Source organism: Scardinius erythrophthalmus, assembly GCF_964197995.2.
Source record: "Scardinius erythrophthalmus genome assembly, chromosome: 13".
Taxonomy (NCBI): Eukaryota; Metazoa; Chordata; class Actinopteri; order Cypriniformes; family Leuciscidae; genus Scardinius; species Scardinius erythrophthalmus.
The window spans coordinates 12,124,987-12,144,503 of NC_138233.1; the positions used below are offsets into that span (position 1 = coordinate 12,124,987).

Below are 19,517 nucleotides of genomic sequence, written 5' to 3' on the forward strand. Positions count from 1 at the left end.
TCTGATGTCATGAATGACGGTACTGTAATTCATAAGTTGTAAAGAAGATGGATGAATTGACTTGAATGCCTACAGAAAGTGGAGAATGAATTAGCTTTATTTACCTTTTGTTAATCATGAAAGATGGAGTCAAATGCAGCAGCAGGATGGTGGTGCGTTTGGAGTTGTACATCTGCACCTGCAACATGCGAATGAAACCCTACTACCCCTCATAACTCTGACAGTGCTAGCTGCACATCTCATCTGTCTATAAAATTGTGTACTAAGCAGTCGTCTCCAATAAAATCATTTTAATGGACAAGAATTAACGTTCTCGACCCTGAGGTTTAACAGAGCGTTGGTGTTTGGTTTGATGAGAAATATACTCTTGGATTGAGTGTGTTTCTCATTGTTGTCTGAATAAAGAAAATGAAATGTTATGCGTCACCTCGTTGATGAAATGCATTTAGACATTTCCAGGGATAACATGACTGTCTGTTGTTCAAATTCTCTCTCTTTTAATGGTCTAAATACAGACCATTAAATTTTATGCAGTATTTTGCTTCTGAATTAATTTATGCTGCTTCATCCTCTCTCTAAATTCCACATCTCATATTTTTCCTCTCTCTCATGGTCCCTAATGAACAGGTAAATGCTAAACCACATTTTTACTCCAGCAATCTTTTAGTGTATTTTTCCTCTTTCAAACTCATCCTCCTATTATTCTTTGAAGGCAAAATGTTGTTATTGCTATCACATTTCTAATATTGTCTTATATTATGTTTACTTTTCTTGAGGTGAGTCATCAATGTTGTAAATATATGAGTGACATTTATCACTGTCACCACTTCCAGTCATTTTCCTTTCTTCACTTGTCTTCTAATTTGTTTACATTTATTCATTTATTTTGTCTTCCCATTTCCCTTTCCATTTGTGATCCCAATATTCTTGTGCCAATATACCATCTACCCTTCCAGCTGGATAAGATTGGCTTTTATTAGAGTTATACATGAACACTGACATACATACGTAAATCACTTTCTGGTGATGCATTTCAACTAGCTCCTTGTCCCTTTCAAATAATATTCCTCCCTTGGATTACCATTTCAGCCATATTTCTCTTTTGCCCTTTTCTTCTCTTATTTATGCTCCCAGTTACTTTGTAAATGATGCAGTCACTGGAAATAAGCAGACAATTTAAGTGCTGAATACTTCAGTGCTCACTTTCTCTCTGTTTTCAAGCACACACACACACACACACACACACAATTACATATAAAAACAACCAATCATCTCTTGCTGTCCCTCAGCCAGTGCTTATGAACATCAAACACAAACACTCAAGCACACAGGAAGAAAAATAATTAGGTTTGTCTGAATTTGACTTAATGTGGGTAAATTTGTCTTATCAGCATTTCACATAACAAGAAAGAGCAAAATGTTATAATAACAGCCCCCTGTCAGGGTTATGTTTGTTTTTGATCAGTTTCCCTGTTTTGTTCATGTCTGAGTTGCCATGGTTACCGTCATTAGTTCATTGGTTTCAGCTGTGTGTCATTTATTAGCTTGTTTCAGTTTGTTATTTAAGCCTCACCCTTGCCTTCACTCTTTGTCCAGTCTGTTACGTTGAGATGTGTTTGCACTGCCTGTTTGCTTGCTTTTTTGAGTAAGAATTAAACTTATTAGTGTTTTCTGAGAACCTGAGTCTTCTGTCTTCAGCTTCCATGCATGCATTGTTATACCCCCTCTGTGGGGTGAATAAAAAGTGGCATTTTTTTTATATAAAGAGAATTCATGCATTTAGGTCAGTGAACAAAGTTGCCCACATGTTCAACAAACCCCACTCACAGAGCGAAGAGTGAAACGAACCATGTTCAGAAGCATTCTCTACTAAGCTGAGCGGTGTTTGGCTTCCTATGGGAGGCCTGTGCATTTGTTTGTTTTTTTTATAGCTCATTTAGAGCCGAACTGCAAGGCACCATGCTGTGCACGAACACGTACATGCATTTTGCGTTCTTCCCACACTAAGTAACAGCACAAATATAAAAAGTTGTAGCTCTGCTTGAATGGGTCTCTCTGCATGTAAATTATAAATGAGCTGTAATGATTTAACAAGCATGTGTTTGATAAGCTATGTAATTTCAATTAAGGCTGAAAAAAAGGATGTGCTTTCAGCCTATATACATGCTTTATGACATAAAATGCAAATTATTTTGTATGTCCGTACTCACTCTATTAACCTGCCACATGTTAAAAAAATCAGCAGCACTTCAAAACTAGTTGCATTATCAAAGCCTAGTTCAGAGCTTGCAGCTGGTTTTTGCATGGAAAAATAAAATCCATCTATTCAGACTGTTCCGGGCCCCTTTCAGACCTTGTCCAATTATCTAGAGCCACATTCACTTTATTCATATCGCCTCCATTTAATCGATTCTAGAGCTATACAGGCAATTCTTTGAGACCCATTTTACCTATAAACTCTGCCTGCCCCAGACACAATCTCCTCTATCATACTTTCTTTCAGACAACGCTGTCTTTTCTTGACTGGTTCACGGCAGGCGAGGCACATCTAGAGATCTATGTCTAACAGAAGAGTGTTTGATTCAGAGGAAATAAAAATTACTTTGTGTCAATGACCAAAACGGCCACATTGATTAATAAATTACTCTGACGTAGGTCCTGTGTCTATGACAACCCTGGCCTGGCAGAGGATAAGACAAAACACTCATTGTTGTGTGGGTGCTGTTCCCCCTCCAAGAGAGCAAGACAAGTCTGTCTGCATTTCCGCCCTTAAAAAGGACATTACTAAGAGCTCAGAGCTATCTGAAGCTGTGAATCAATCTCCGTACTGTAATACACAATGAATCAATAACTTACAAATTTTGATTCGGTTGGAGTATTTTATAAGATTAGAGTAGCCTAAGTGGTTTAAAAGAAGAGTATTGGTGTCATAACCTTGTTCAGCTTTCTCAGATTTTCCAGAAGTGGTTTGATTGTGGTCATTGATGTTGTGTATACACTCACTTTCTAGGAGTACGAAATAAAAGTGCTCAATGAATGAAAGAAAAAATGAATTGATGTAGTGCTATGTGTTTGCCATGTTTTGTTCATGTTTTGTTCAGGGATTGAGGTGGAAGATTTTCTTGTATCTAAATTGGTATAAACAGGGTTTCCGCGGGGTCTAAATATTTATAAAAAAAATATTTAAAGGCTGAAATATGAGGTTTATCTTTGTATAAAACCTTTTTTGTCAAAACTTTATTTGAACTTGTACATGTTAGTAGATAACATGTTGCAAGACACACTTAAAATCTGGCCATCACTTTTAATGGTATTTTAATGTTCACGTAAACAAAAAGTGCATATTGATGCTAATCAATTTGTTATTTGCTGTTTTTCGACATAAAACTTGTTGAATTGACTTCATTCTGTATTATTAGTACTTTTTGAACAGGATTCTGTGATAACCGTGATCATTTTGGTCACTTTAATCACCTCATCATTTCTTCTCTAGTTATGATCAACTATGATCAACTAAAATCAACAATAATTGTATTTTTACAGTATAATATGCAAAAGTACAATTTTCTATAAAAAAAAATCTACATCTCCCTCTCTCTCTCTCACACACACATCAGATAATCCTAGATAGATAGATAGATAAATAGATACTCTAATGATACTGAGGTAACTATCTATCTAACTTGGATAATGCGTCGTGTAGGTCTTAAATTTCAATCTTTATGGTCTTAAAATGTCTTAAAAAGGTCTTAAATTTGACTTACTGAAACCTGCAGAAACCCTGATAAAGAATTGTGGAATTTCACTGGTATGTGAAATGTTAGTATTGTGACAACTTTTATTTCCATCAATATATGTATATATACATGCATATACATATATTGCTCTGCTCAGGGGTAATTAATCATGCAAAAATGGATCCTCTTTTATTGGAAAAAACAACATTTTATCAAACTTTGATAATTGTCTTAATGATTTAAACAACTGAGAAGATAGTAATCAAACTACATTTTATAAAAATCACCTGTCAAGTTTATAATATACACTCACCTAAAGGATTATTAGAAACACCTGTTCAATTTCTCATTAATGCAATTATCTAATCAACCAATCACATGGCAGTTGCTTCAATGCATTTAGGGGTGTGGTCCTGGTCAAGACAATCTCCTGAACTCCAAACTGAATGTCAGAATGGAAAAGAAAGAAATTTTCACGCACAACCATTTCTAGGGTTTACAAAGAATGGTGTGAAAAGGGAAAAACATCCAGTATGCGGCAGTCCTGTGGGCGAAAATGCCTTGTTGATGCTAGAGGTCAGAGGAGAATGGGCCGACTGATTCAAGCTGATAGAAGAGCAACTTTGACTGAAATAACCACTCGTTACAACCGAGGTATGCAGCAAAGCATTTGTGAAGCCACAACACGCACAACCTTGAGGCGGATGGGCTACAACAGCAGAAGACCCCACCGGGTACCACTCATCTCCACTACAAATAGGAAAAAGAGGCTACAATTTGCACGAGCTCATCAAAATTGGACAGTTGAAGACTGGAAAAATGTTGCCTGGTCTGATGAGTCTCGATTTCTGTTGAGACATTCAGATGGTAGAGTCAGAATTTGGCGTAAACAGAATGACAACATGGATCCATCATGCCTTGTTACCACTGTGCAGGCTGGTGGTGGTGGTGTAATGGTGTGGGGGATGTTTTCTTGGCACACTTTAGGCCCCTTAGTGCCAATTGGGCATCGTTTAAATGCCACGGCCTACCTGAGCATTGTTTCTGACCATGTCCATCCCTTTACGACCACCAAGTACCCATCCTCTGATGTCTACTTCCAGCAGGATAATGCACCATGTCACAAAGCTCGAATCATTTCAAATTGATTTCTTGAACATGACAATGAGTTCACTGTAATAAAATGGCCCCCACAGTCACCAGATCTCAACCCAATAGAGCATCTTTGGGATGTGGTGGAACGGGAGCTTCGTGCCCTGGATGTGCATCCCACAAATCTCCATCAACTGCAAGATGCTGTCCTATCAATATGGGCCAACATTTCTAAAGAATGCTTTCAGCACCTTGTTAAATCATTGCCATGTAGAATAAAGGCAGTTCTGAAGGTCGAAAGGGGGTCAAACACAGTATTAGTATGGTGTTCCTTCCTAATAATCCTTTAGGTGAGTGTATATTGCATCATATACACACATACACAGAATTACAGTATTTCAAAATATCTGTCTTGGCGAGTATTCACGCAAACATTATCTGTTATGTCTTATGTGAACGTTTGGTTAACAGTTGGAGAAGAACATTTGATGTGTGACATTATTTTAGATCCGTGTGGTACACTAGGTCTTAATAAATAAGCTGTCTGTTTAATTAATGTTAAACAATTGTGGGTATCATGGAAAAAAAGTTGAATATACAGTGTTTCCCACAGAATTAGATTCTATTTGCGGTGGTGTGGTGTTTGGGGACCAGGGTGGTGGGGGGGGGGGGGGTGGGGGGGGGGGGGTGGGGGGTTGGCGGTGATTAAGTTAAATATATCATATATATATGTTTAAATATACATCATATATATAGACTTTATATATATATCATATATTTTTATTGACAAGTACACATTCCCATTGCCAACACTTAGTGTCAGATAACTTAAAGACTTTGCCATTGCTACACTTTCTATGCTATGACTGCTCCACAGACTTTTTGTTGCAAATTTTGCTCACACACAAACCTGGAACTGGACACACACACACACACACACACACACACACACACACACACACACACACACACACACACACACACAAACAAACTCACAAACTTACTGACACACTCAAACACAGGCTCACACACACACACACACACACACATTCAAAAAGACTCACACACACAAAGATTTAAACACAGACACACACTCACACACATTCAGACCCAAACACATACTCAGACACACACAGGCTCACACACACACACACACCAAACTGGACCTGGAGGTGGACACACACAGACTCAGACACACACACACACACACACACACACACACACGCACACCTGGAGATTGAGGTGGACAAAAACCAACACACACCAACCTGAACCTGGAGATAATAATAATATAATGTCTAGTCTGGTGGCTGTGATATGAACCTACCAACGTCCGTTGCAATGATTTTTGGAATGACTGATCGCGAGAGGAACAAATTATGTTTTAGTCGCATAACATCGGTTAATGGAAACGCCGTCATTTCGCAATAGTTGTAACGGATATTTAGAAAAAAAAATCGCAAAAGTTTTGCGCGAATCTGTAATGAAACGCGACCGCGCTTAACATCTAGACAACTTCTCAGAGTTATGTTGAGCAACAGTGTTCATTATACTAACCATTCAACTCCGGATTGATTCTGGAATCTTCGCTGGGGAATAAGCATTAAGCACCGGCAACAATCCGCCCTCTACATGCTCATGTTTTGATTCAGATCGTGCGGTAAGAGAAGGAGGGGCTAGTCGTGCCTCCATTGTCAGTTTGTGAGAGAGAGGGGGAGCAAGCAGCGCGAATAAAATAAAATTTTACCCATATTAAATAGTTAAAAAATCTGAATCAATCCGTGGCGGTCAGCGTTGATATGTGGCGGGCCGCCACAAATTAATGAATGTATGGGAAACCCTGATATATATTTTTCCTAGATATATAGAAAATTTGGTTTTGACTTGGTGTGTGCCAAATTTGGTGTTATTACTAGGGATTTTAAGGTATGGTTGCTAGGTGATTTTGTTTTGGAACCTTCAGAAAACTTTATCTCGATTTTTCTCAAAATTGCAAACTATATCGACTTTAAACAGGTGCAGCTCATTCATTTTTTTTGTCAGAATCAAACAAATCATACATCACTTTGAATTTTTTAACAGAGAATGTGAAAACTAGTTTTTGAAAATGTGCTCATTGCAACTCCTTTTGACAGCAGGGGTCATATATATATGTATATATATATATAATATATAAAACATGAACTAAAATGACTCATTAATTTATCATAATTTAATATCATAATTTATCACACCCACTGCTAAATGCAATTAAGATTAAGTTAAAGGGAGTCGGTGCCAATAGCCTCATGGTTAACGCGCCGACATATAGCGCAACCGCGCCTCTGGCGACCCGAGTTCGATTCCCGGCTCGGGGTCCTTTGCCGATCCCCTTCCCCTCTCTCTCCACCCCATGCTTTCCTGTCAAAATCTCTACTGTCCTATCAAATAAAGGCACAAAAGGACCAAAAAAATAACTTGCAAAAAAAATAAAAAATAAAAAAAAAGATTAAGTTAAAGGGTTATTGAACAGAACCATTCTTCCCAGAAAATGTAGAGAGATCCTGTTCAACTGAGTCCAATCACCACCATGGATGTATTTACGCATTGCAAGCAGCAATAATTTTCAAAAACGTCAATGTACATTTTGTAACCGCGTTGTTTGAGAGCACTGAGGTAAAAGCTCCAGATTACTGTGTTTGGTAATGCTAGGGAGTCTGGGAAATCAAGTGTGAGATTATTCCAGCTGCCAGCATAGAAAACATGAGCCTACACTGTATTATTTTAGTTTTAGAAGTACTTTCATATTGATTGGACACTTAAACGCCATACCAAAAAGCTGAGTGAATGAATGTTCCATTTTTGAATATAGTGCCAGGGTAAGAAGAATATTATTTGTAGAAGGTGAAGAAGTATAAGAAGGTATAAGAAGAAGGTGTTATTTGTTTGCCATTTCATCAACAACAAAAATACTTTCTGTTACCCAATATCGAATAAAATATGAGTTGATCTAGCAATAGTGGTGATAGTTAGATCATGAAATGCTCAGTCTGTCTGCCAGCCTCAAACCACTCAACTATCTCACTTCCTCTACTTCGTCTATTCTATTTTGTGTGCAAAGTACATTAGATGCTTTGATACAAACCAGTGGCTTTGACAAAACAATTAATTAGAAACAAAGGCAATAGTCAATCATTTAAAGTTAACTAGCTGTAATTATAGTGAGTGTGTGAGGCTCATTGTGTGTGTATGTTTATTTGTCTGTTTGTGCACAAGGTTTTCTGCTAGTTTTACTGTAGGTGCTGACAGTAATGACTTAAACATATTAGCCATCTGTTAGCATTTTTTCTCTGATATATGTAAAGATGTATAGAAAAGTAGTCATGTGTGAAGCAGCTTTATTCTCTATTGTTATCTGTAGAGCTGTGTTTTTATAATACAACCCACTGCAGAGTGACCCCACTGACACACACGCCACTCTCACAGGCCCAACTGTGAATTATAAAACTAAAGCTCCTGTCTAGAGATCTGCCAATGCTTGAAATAAAATCAGTGAAAACATTAAAGCTGCAAGCAGCGATGAAAGGGCCCTCGCACTCGTGCCATCGTCACTCGGTGGCTTTAGGAAGACAGAGCATGGTTGGGCAATGTGCAATAAAGGAGGTATATATAGTAAGAGTATGTCAAAGTCAGTTACAAAATGTTTTGTACTATGGTGATAATGACATGCTTCATGACTCAGCTAAGTGTTGCTAGCATGTTTAGTATGTTTCTAGAATGCTTAGTACACAATAATTATGTGGTTAGTACTGCATTACTGTGTAAACCATGTCAGTTTCTGTTGCCAGTAGGTGGGGCTATGTCTATATCTGAATATCGCTATGTAGATGTGTTCAGTGCAGGACTTTGATCAAACATGTGAAGTTTGGGGCAGATTGGACATTGTATGCTTGAGTTACAACAAATTCCTTTAGCATTTCTAGCATGTTTTATGATGTTTCTAGCATATTACATATTAATTTGGGGGTAGATTGGACATTGCATGCCTGAGTTACAGCAAATGCATATTTAATTGCAGTAATAACATGCTTTAGCAACTTAGCTAAGTGTTTGCTAGTATGTTATAGCATGTTTCTAGTATGTTGGTAGGATGTTTAGCACCTACTGGCATTTTTTTAGGTTATTAGGAGTCCATAACAGTGTTAAACATGTCACTTCCTGTTGCCAGTAGGTGGCGCTATGACTGTAACTGAATATGAGCATGGTCATGTGTTCAGGACAGAACGCTTATCAAAAGTGTGAAGTTTGGGGCAGATTGGACATTCCATGCCTGAGTTACAGCATCTTCCTGTTTCATGGCGAAACATCGAAATTTGTCAGGCCACCGAGGACCCGCCCTTCAACGAAAACTCAAGATCTTCGCAATTTAACATCGCAAACGCCTTAAGATTACACCCACCAAATTTGAAGATGATCAGATTAAATCTGTAGGAGGAGTTCGTTAAAGTACGATGCCTGAAAATGGCAAAATCTGAGAGGAAGTTCAAAATGGCTGACTTCCTGTTGTGTTTAGGGCTACGCTCCAAGAGACTTTTTTGTAGGTATTACGTCATTACATGTATGTACCAAATTTCGTACACGTACGTGGAACGTTGCAGGAGGCGCACTCCGTTGAACTTTTATAGGTGGCGCTATCGAGCCATTTTGCCCTGTCCAATTCTGAAACCTATATCAGATGTAAATTTTCGCCAGTTCTGACGCGTGTGCAAAGTTTCGTGAGTTTAAACAAAAACAAATCACTACACCTTCAAATATATATCGAATTTCTATATTGTAAACTTGCGTTTGGTTTCTTAAAGAGTTCTTAAGAGTTACAGTTTATTCCAAAAATAAAAATTATGTCATCAATTACTCACCCTCATGTCGTTTTAAACCCGTAAGACTTTTGTTCATCTTCGGAACACAAATGAAGATCTTTTTAATGAAATCTGAGAGTTTTCTGTCGCTCCATTGACAGCCTACGCAACTACCACTTTCAAGCCCTAGAAAGGTTGTAAACACATCATTAAACTAATCCATGTGACTCCAGTGGTTTAACCTCTATTTTATGAAGCGACGCGAGTGCTTAGTTTGCACAAAAAATATAACATAATTGACATCTTTATTTACAAAATATTCATCTCCAACACACGTTCACGATAGCACCACGACGCACGCGTGTTGTGTTGACGCGAGAGCAGCGTTGGTTAGGGTCAAAATTAGGGGCAGTCATGACCTAATGGTTAAAGAGTCAGGCTTGTAACCTGAAGGTTGTGGATTGATTCTTAATACCACCAGGAAAATGTAGGTGGGGGAGTGAATGAACAGCGATCTCTTACTCTCTCAATGCCAACGACCCTGAGCAAGGCACCTAACCCCAATCGCTCCCTGGGCATTTGCAGCAAATGTCTGCCCGCTGCTCCGGGTGTGTGTGTCCACAGTTTGCAGTTAGTGAGTGTGTTCACTACTTACTAGCTCTAATGTGTGTGCACTAACTTGGATGGGTTAAAAGAAGAGGACAAATTTTCCTGAGTTGAATTGGTTGTCAGGGTTATTGGTTTGATTTCGTCATTTAGTTTAGGTGTGTGTCGATAATTATCCTTGTTTGCATGTATACTTAAAGTGTAAGTTGCAGGTTAAATTTTTCACGAAGATAATGCAATGTGTTTATTAAACATAAAGATAAGAACTGCCCACCATTGTTTTTTATACCAAAATGCTGATATAATATGAAAAGTTGGCATTTAACAGTGGTTTTAACCGCTCCCGCTCCCTTCCACTAGATGGAGCGTGACGTCACAAGAGGAACTCACTAGTAGAGTTACCGGCATAGTCATAGCTATAGATGCCTTACATAACTACAGACAAGTTGGTTGTATGTTTTATTTGATAAAAAAATTATGGATAAAATAACTCAACTGTTAACATACTCGTGTGTGCTGACTTCAAGGGGACCGTGATCCTGCCTGAAATGAGAATAAGCTATTCGCAAAACAAACGTGTTCAGGCACGTCAGATCAGCCGGTCGCGGGTCGAGCTGCTCCACTAAACATCGATCTCTCTTTTTCTTTTCTGACAATAAACATCGCTAATTGAATCGTGAGAAATTGATAACGCGTGGACTGAGGAAGGGTATTACATGACGTTTGAGGCGTCGATGAGACTAGCGATTGCGCCTGACGTGCATCTCTGACGTGCAGCTCTGATTTGGACTGACTTAACGTTACTGTAAGTAAATAATGTCTTCAGTCGTTGTCCCTCCTTGCTATTCTACATGACGGCAATATTTTGAAAAGACTTGCTTGTTCTGTTATATTATCCGGGTTAAGTTTGCACCAGGCTAGACTTGCTCTAACGTAGCTAACGTTACTCACCGGGACACCTGGCTAACCCTCCACTCATTCTCCTCACACCAAGCATTAATAACTCTTTGAGTGCCATGGCTCCCCTCTCTCACGCCTGACCAGTTAAAAATTGTAGGGCTGTGGTCCATAAAGAATTTGATGGTTTCCCACATCCTCAGTCGTTCTCCAAATAGCCATAATACAGTAGGAATCTAGCAGAGTATGGGTTGCGAGTTCCTCTTGTGACGTCATCACCCAGTAACTGAAAAACACGCTACGTTTGAAGAAACCCTAATAAATGTTATTTTAACGCATTTTAAGACAGAAATAATTAAATATATACATATAGAGCACTTTAATTTACACATTAATTGGCTGTGGTGGTTAACCTGCAACTTACACTTTAAGTTCCTGTTTCTGTTCTTGTGTACCTATGTTGAAAGCCGTTCTCTCTGTTTGGATTTACCTGCCTTGTAGATTTATTAAAGATTACCTTTGCCTTCATCATCGTGTTCATGCACTATATGCTCTTACAACACAGTCCTTATGACAATGTCACAAATTATTTTATATTTTTGTGCAAACAAAGCACTTGTGTCACTTCATAAAATTGAGATTAAACCACTAGAGTCACATGGATTATTTTAATGATGTTGTAATGTAATGTTACATTATTATTGTAGTAAAATGTTCATAATGCAATTTTTCTCAAAACTTAATAAAATCTTGAGCTCATAATGTAATAATTTTTACAATATGAGAAATGTATCCTATTGTCATAATTGTAATAGCTTTTAAAAAATAAAAAATATTAGTATTCCTTTAAGGTACATTTTTAAAAATCTAAATCCAGCCTTACACTTCCAGCTAAATGCAACGGATTTAAATATTCATGCAATTATAATTATTATTATAATATTTTTTATTACATTCAGGTTCAGTTTAAAAGATTCTCAATACCGGCAGGAAATGACTGGGGTGCCCTTGAGCAAGGCACCTAACCCCCATTCGCTCCCCGGGCGCCACAGCAAAAATGGCTGCCCACTGCTCCGGGGGTGTGTGTCCACTGTGTGTGTGTGTGTGTGTGTGTGTGTGTTCACTACTCCCGACTCCTAATGTGTGTGTGCACTAACTTGAATGGGTTAAATGCAGAGGACATGTCCCGAGTAAGGGTTATACTTGGCCTTCACATGTCACTTCACGTCACTTAAATACCGCTGATAAAAAAAGGACTGAAATGAACCGATTACATTATAAGTTGCTACAGTGTTTTCATAATATAATAAATTTCTCATTCAATAATCTATTACATTATGTGAAAAATCGTTAATACATTGGAAAATCATTATTACATTATGAGCTCAAGATTTTATTACATTTTAACAAAATTCTTACATTATAAAAAATTGTATTACATTAATAATGAAATACCTATTACATTATGTGCAGTTAGTACATTATGTGATTGGAGTTGCTGTCTTTAGTACCTTTCTGGGGCTTGAAAGTGGTAGTTGCGTAGGCTGTCAGTGGAGGGACAGAAAGCTCTCAGATTTCATTAAAAAGTTCTGAAGATGAACAAAAGTCTTGCGTGTTTGTCTTTAAATGTAATGAACAATGATTATCCCATTTTTTTTTTTTTTTAGATTTAATTTTCTCTTTCTGAGCTGTGTTGCTCAGCCCTTTGCTCTCTTTCTCATCGCTCATCTGCATTTGAACACCATCTTAATCTGTGTTAGAGTTGATGTACTCTAAATCTGTGTAATCTGCTGTGTGAGAGTTGAGTTGGGTCTGAAGTACTGTGCTAATCCTAAATGTCTCACTCTTGATGTAGTTCATGTAGAGTTTTTGTGACCACAAGACTTTTTTATTTCTATATTTTTTTATAGAATATTTATTATAGTAAGGCATAGCTCAAAGCTGCTTATGTACAATAAAACATGTAAGAGTATTTGTTGGTAATCATATATAAAATGAGTTTGGAGTAGCTGGGCCTGTGTTTGAAGGTGTGTGTGTGTGTGTGTGTGTGTGTGTGTGTGTGTGTGTGTGTGTGTGTGTGTGTGTGTGCGCGCGCGCGCGTGCGTGCGTGTGCATGATGCAGGCCTTGCTGTACTTCTTTCATGCAGTGTAAAGTGTGTTTGTTACATACTGGCCCCACTGTTTTGGCATGGATATGAACACAGTCTGGTGTCTCTACAAAACCCCCACTCTTTCCTGGCTGTTACCAACAGGGCAAGAAAAAAAGATGAGAAATAAGGCAATATGATAAAATATAGAAGGGTCGCCACCATGTTAACACACACACACACACACGCGCTCCCTCTCGCTCTTCACTTACTGCACCTTCAGAAAGCAAGATGATTTCCCTGAAGATTTATAGAGGAGTGCCTTTGGCTTTCATAAATAAGATGCAACTCAAAACTGCAATTCTTTCTTTCCTTACAAAGAGGTATCTTATTGAAAAACTAAATAGAGGTAAAAAGGAGAACTTTACTGTGAACATTAATTTAAACAACAGGATATATCCATAGAAAAAAATATTGTTAAATATAAAAGTAAGTCATAACTCAAGCAGCATGTTCTCATTAACAACCACTATAAAAATATGAATTGTGTGCTTCAGTTTATGTTAAATCACATTACAGTGTAGGACATGTCTGTAATCGCCATAAGTGTCATTTAACATCAAATGATAGGCTATTATTAGATGTTCTACTGTATATCGTCAGTTTGCATTGTACACTCTCTCTCATAATCGCTAGATTGCAAAAACACATGCACTCCTGTCTGCACCAGGTTTGAAAGTGCAAAAACAAATGCAAATTTTCACCAAATTGTTGAGCTACCAGTATTTAAATAGCCATCAGGAGCAAACAGGCGCATTTAGGCACTATACACAGTCACACGCCTTTAATAACAGGTCATTAAAATAAATGAGTTGGAGTCGCAATCCTGGATCTTAATTCTAAGCGCCTGCATTTAAATCCTATGTGACTGCCGCCTCAGACTGATTAAACAGGCGCTTAAGAGCAAACAAATGAAAGAGCTACGCATTCAGCCAGAATATATCAGTTTTCTCAAAACAGCGCTTAAAAAACATATTTATACCTCCTTTCAGTTGAAGGGAAAGTTTAGCAGACCAGAGAATAAATACCTCAGCCTTCTCAGACTGACCGTTGGTAACAAGTAGCTAATATGAAGAAGTGTTTAGAGCAACATACCTCAGTCTGGGTAAACGGCATCCTTCCACCGATTTCATTCAGAGAAATGTTTATTTTCTTCTTTTCTATATCGTGTGTTTTTTTAAATGGGTTTGGATTTCCCCGTTCTCTATGTTTTAGCCGTCTCAATCTTCCGTCAGTGAGACTCGCTGTGACCGTCGCGCGCGCTCAGAATCTCTCTCTCTCTCTCTCTCTCTCTCTCTCTCTCTCTCTCTCTCTCTCTCTCTCTCTCTCTCTCTCTCCTGTCACTCAGAGCGATGCGCCTCGCGCTTTCTCTCTTTCGCGCCACTCCACCCCTTCATCTCCTTAGCGGAGTATCGGATTTTAACATGGATCACTTTACGAACAAAACATCTATCTTTGACGTGTGTATATATATATATATATATATATATATATATATATATATATATATATATATATATATATATATATATATATATATATATATATATATATATATATATATATATATATATACGTCAAAGATATATATATATATATATATATATATATATATATATATATATACACACATATACATACACACATATATATATATATATATATATATACATACATACATATACATATACATACATACATACATATACATACATATACATATATATACATATATACATATACACATTACACACACGCACACACATTTTAAGGTAATTTAATAAATGCTATATATATAGTATGCATTAAATTACCCTAAAATGTCAATATATATCATGCATATAAGTTTGTTTTTTGTTTTTTATTATATCATTTAGACAACAGTATATATAGGCTTTGTGTGCATATAAATATATAATAATATGAACATTCATATCAGCAAGGTTCGCACTTACATTTTCACCACATCTGCCATATATACATATGATGATCCATTTTCCTGGTTAAACATTAGCCTATTCCACTCCCAGCATTTTCCAAGCAGGCGTCTTGGTGTTTGATCACTTCCATACATAATCCACATGCATTTTTAAATAAAATTACCATCTGACTACATGTTTTCTCAAAGGATTTTATTTACTCAATGAAGAATATATGGAATGTTTACCTTTTCATTGAGACTTGATTTGCCTTTTGAATAATGTGATTGTGATCCGGCCTTATCAGCGTTGTTTTTTGTGGTTATGTCATATTAAATTTTAATGCATGGCATGCAGTTTGCTGTTAGGGCCTCCCTCTCGGACTGCATGTGACTGTGAGGCTGTGTGCATGTCCTGAGCTATCAGCGCACTGAACTGTGAGTAGGATTGACTTTGACTTGCATTTTATTGTAGCCCTGCACATATAGTGAAGTAAATGTTTATGAAGATATTGTGAGAGGAGGTGTATAATGTACAGTGCATGTGTATTTGCGTGTTTACGAATGTGATTGTGGACACAAGCCAAGGTGTCTGCAGGGTTCTGGAGTGTCAGACATTAAGGACATCTGTTCAGACATACACACAATGTCTCTCTCTCTCAATGGTTTCACCCTCTCTCCCTGGTGGCAGGCTATTTCAGAAACACACTCTTCCGTTCCAAACACTTGACCATTACGTTTTCTGTACAACCACACTTGATTGTGTTGTTTGTATGACTCCTATACCATATATGTGTATATTTCAGGGGCGTTTTCTACAAGGAGGCAAGGGAGACAGTGCCTCCTCAAAAAATAGGATGAGAAAATAATCCATATTACAAAAATTAAACGCAGCATCTCTCTTGCCTCCCCTGAGCCCATTGAGTTTTAACAGACCCCCTAAAGAATGCGGTGGATTGGTGGGGGGTAATTAAGAACGAATGGGGGAAAGTCACGTGAGAGGAGGCAATGCCTTCATTGTGCTATAATTTGATGTGGTTGTTATGATTGGCTATGAGTGGTTCACGTGATAAATCCTGTCTCTTGTTTTCGTGCATGTTCCGCGTTCGCAAAACAGTCTGAATGAACAAAATGATTGGTCAATGGGAAGACTAATTAAAAAGTAAGTAAACAGCTTAGCCATTTAGATATCACCACCTTGCCAAGTCAAAATCAAACTTGAAATGGCCTAAAAACATGATGACTGTGTTTTTGTTTGAGGAAATTAAAGTATATACAATGGGGCTAAAGGCAGACCGGGGTAAAAGGTGCATTTGATTTGATTCTTCTCTAAACTAGATGGTACAACTTGCCACAGCACTTTCCAAAACATCCGTTTTTCAAGCATGTGGAAATTTGTCTGATCCTTGACGTGATCGCGGGCAGCAACGCAAAATTAATTGTAATATTTGATGTTTTTTTTTTAAAAATGTTGCTAAGTAGAAAATGAGAATTGCTTAAATTATTAATATATGTTGAGACGAAGGTCGTCTTAATGATTATCAGTTTTGTTCAAGATAATTAAAGCAACAGTTTTTCAATAACGGAAGAATATGTAAGGTATTTGGGGTAAAATGCGCCCCTGCTGTTGGGGCAAAAGGCACAATAATTATCATGATAATAAAAAGCTGGCTGACTTTTCAATTTGTTGACATGACATGGTTAGATTCAAATGGTAAATATCATATATTAAGTTGGGTGTCCACCTTGATAATCCCCATATTTTTAACGAAACCATCATTTTTTTTAATTATAATATTAATCATATAATATAATAGATTATAAGTTATTGTTACTACTGTAAATCTATATTAAATTATCTTCAATGCTTTCAAAATCTTTACTTTTTCTAATAATTTTGTTTTTGTATTTTTAAGATATATTTGTATTAATATTTTAATGATAGTATATTTATTGAATAAAAATGAATTATTTTTAAACAGAAAACAGTACAAACTTTGCTGAAGTGATTGTTTTGAATTATTAACTTAGACATTATTAAAAACATATTTTAGCTTAAGTATTTGTATTAATACTTTGTGCCTTTTGTCCCACACTGGTGAGTCTTTTACACTGTGTGTTAAAAAAAAAAAAAACAGTTTTTAAACTGATTTTTAAACAAAATAACCGTTTAATGATTAATTTTCACACAACTCTGTTGCTCCATCAGTGTTCCATACAAACATATATATTTTTCCTTCAATCATGGGAGTAGTGAAAAGCACATTTTTCTTTAGCTCCATTGTACCCTATCTTCATGTCTGTGACCAGCTTGATGACTAATGTTTCGAAAATTTGTTGACTATTAAATAGAACAGCTGAACATTAGTTAAAAAAAATAAAATATATTGTTTAAATTGTTACTGCCTTTAGTTATTATTTTGAAATAAATGCAAAAATGCTTAACTCTAACTTGATGAGATTTATACTTGGTTTTAATAAATGGAACATGAATTACATTGTTAATGTAAAAATAAAAAAATGTAATTGCATTTGGTTTTTTTAATGTAATGTTTATTTAACCAGAAAAATGTGACAACATTAAGTGTAACTTTTAAATGTGATTTATTAAAAAAAGAAGAGAAAAAAAACTGTGAGGACTTTGCCTCATTTCAAAACACCACTGCATGCCTCTGATATAAATGAAAAATATGAGCTGAAACTTTTCTGTCAGCTCTCCTTATTAATGCATTTATTATAAAATACAAAAAAAAAAATAAATGTCAATGATGCAAACTCATGCTGTGCTGTTTTTGAAGAAAAAAATACCTTTTCTCTTTTGTTCTTTTCATCTTTTCATTTATGGAGTTTTTGTACCTATATGTTGCACATTCTTGATCTATTTACCGCCCAGCTCTTATCTTTGTCTCTCTCTGCCTCTCGTCCACGTCCGTCCCGCCTCTCGTCCATGTCCGTCCCGCCTCTCGTCCACGTCCGTCCCGCCTCTCACCCCCAACCTTCTGTTGAACTTTTTTTTATTCTCAACTATTCATCCTTTTGTTTTTCTTTTTTCTAATCCCTCTCTGTGATCCTAATCCGGCCGTAAACTCGTCATTGGCGTATATTGCCTCTTGCTGTGTGCTTTGCTGTGCAGAGTCGAATTGACACTAAGAATCAGCACAGTATTTTTGTTTACAATCCCAACCTCGGTATTGATGTTCATGCACATTGTTTTCATCGCAGATCCATTTCATCCTGCCTGAAAGGAATTGTTACAGTTCTGAATAAGAAGATTGCATTTTGTGAACACATTCCCGCATACAATCTCATCATGTCAATATGCCTCACAGAGCTGTGTGAGTGTGTGTGTGGTGTGTGCGAACATCATCATCTCTACGGTACTACTGTCACCCTTCCCCTGGGTAAGACACCGCACACAGGGTTTAAGCAGATGGTAAATCTCTCTCCCTGGGGTATCATCAACTTACAGCCTTCGCTCATTCTCTCTCCCACTGTTTTGCTCTGTCCTTCCTCGTGCATATCTGATCCCTTTTTCCTTCTCACTTGTAGTTTTTTTCCCTCTGACAGACAGGAAAGAAAGGGGCCTCCACTTGCAAATTACATCTTTCCTGCTCTGTCTCTCCTGTGTCTCTCATCTCGTCTGTCTCCATCTCTCCTCCTTTGCCCTCCCTGTGTAATTAACTAGGTTTCAGTAACAAACCTTTGGGCTTTGGGGTTGCTATGGTTACCTCTCTCTCCATACTGTTTTCTGTTTGTCAGTCTATCTAAATTGTGCGTGTGTGTGTGTATTTGTTTGTGCTTTTTTCTGTGGCTGTGTGTCTATTCATTTGAAAAAATGTGTTTGTCTGGGCTTACATTAACTCCATCTGGTAAATTATTTGTTGGCTCATAAGCTCGTCACTTATCATGCAGTTTAATGTCCATGTGCAGAGGTGTAATGAATTTTAAATGGGGAAAAAATAATCCGCTATCTTATTGCTCATTTGTGTTTTAGCTTCACTGTCTGATCGTGAAACAGTGTTGTTTCACTTCTGGTTTGTTGTGCGACAGCCTCGTACTTGAACTCAAATCTGTGCAACATGGTTTGATGTGTTGATATTTTGCAGTATATTTCATTCATATCTTATAATGGAAAAAGCAGCTCTTTTATCTACAAGTTTAATTTACAAAATTGGCTTTCGTTTCACCTATGACACATGGTTCAGGACCCTGCTTTTTACTGTATTGATGCAAATGTCAATTAGCACATTGGATGACCAGGCTCAGGCACATCCGCACAGTCTGA

General features: G+C 37.2%; 1 protein-coding gene across 3 annotated transcripts in view; it reads left to right on the plus strand.

Annotated features, from left to right (window-relative positions):
- macrod1 (mono-ADP ribosylhydrolase 1) overlaps positions 1 to 19,517 on the plus strand; it is a 66,864-nt gene that overhangs the window by 21,252 nt on the left and 26,095 nt on the right. The window lies entirely within an intron of this gene.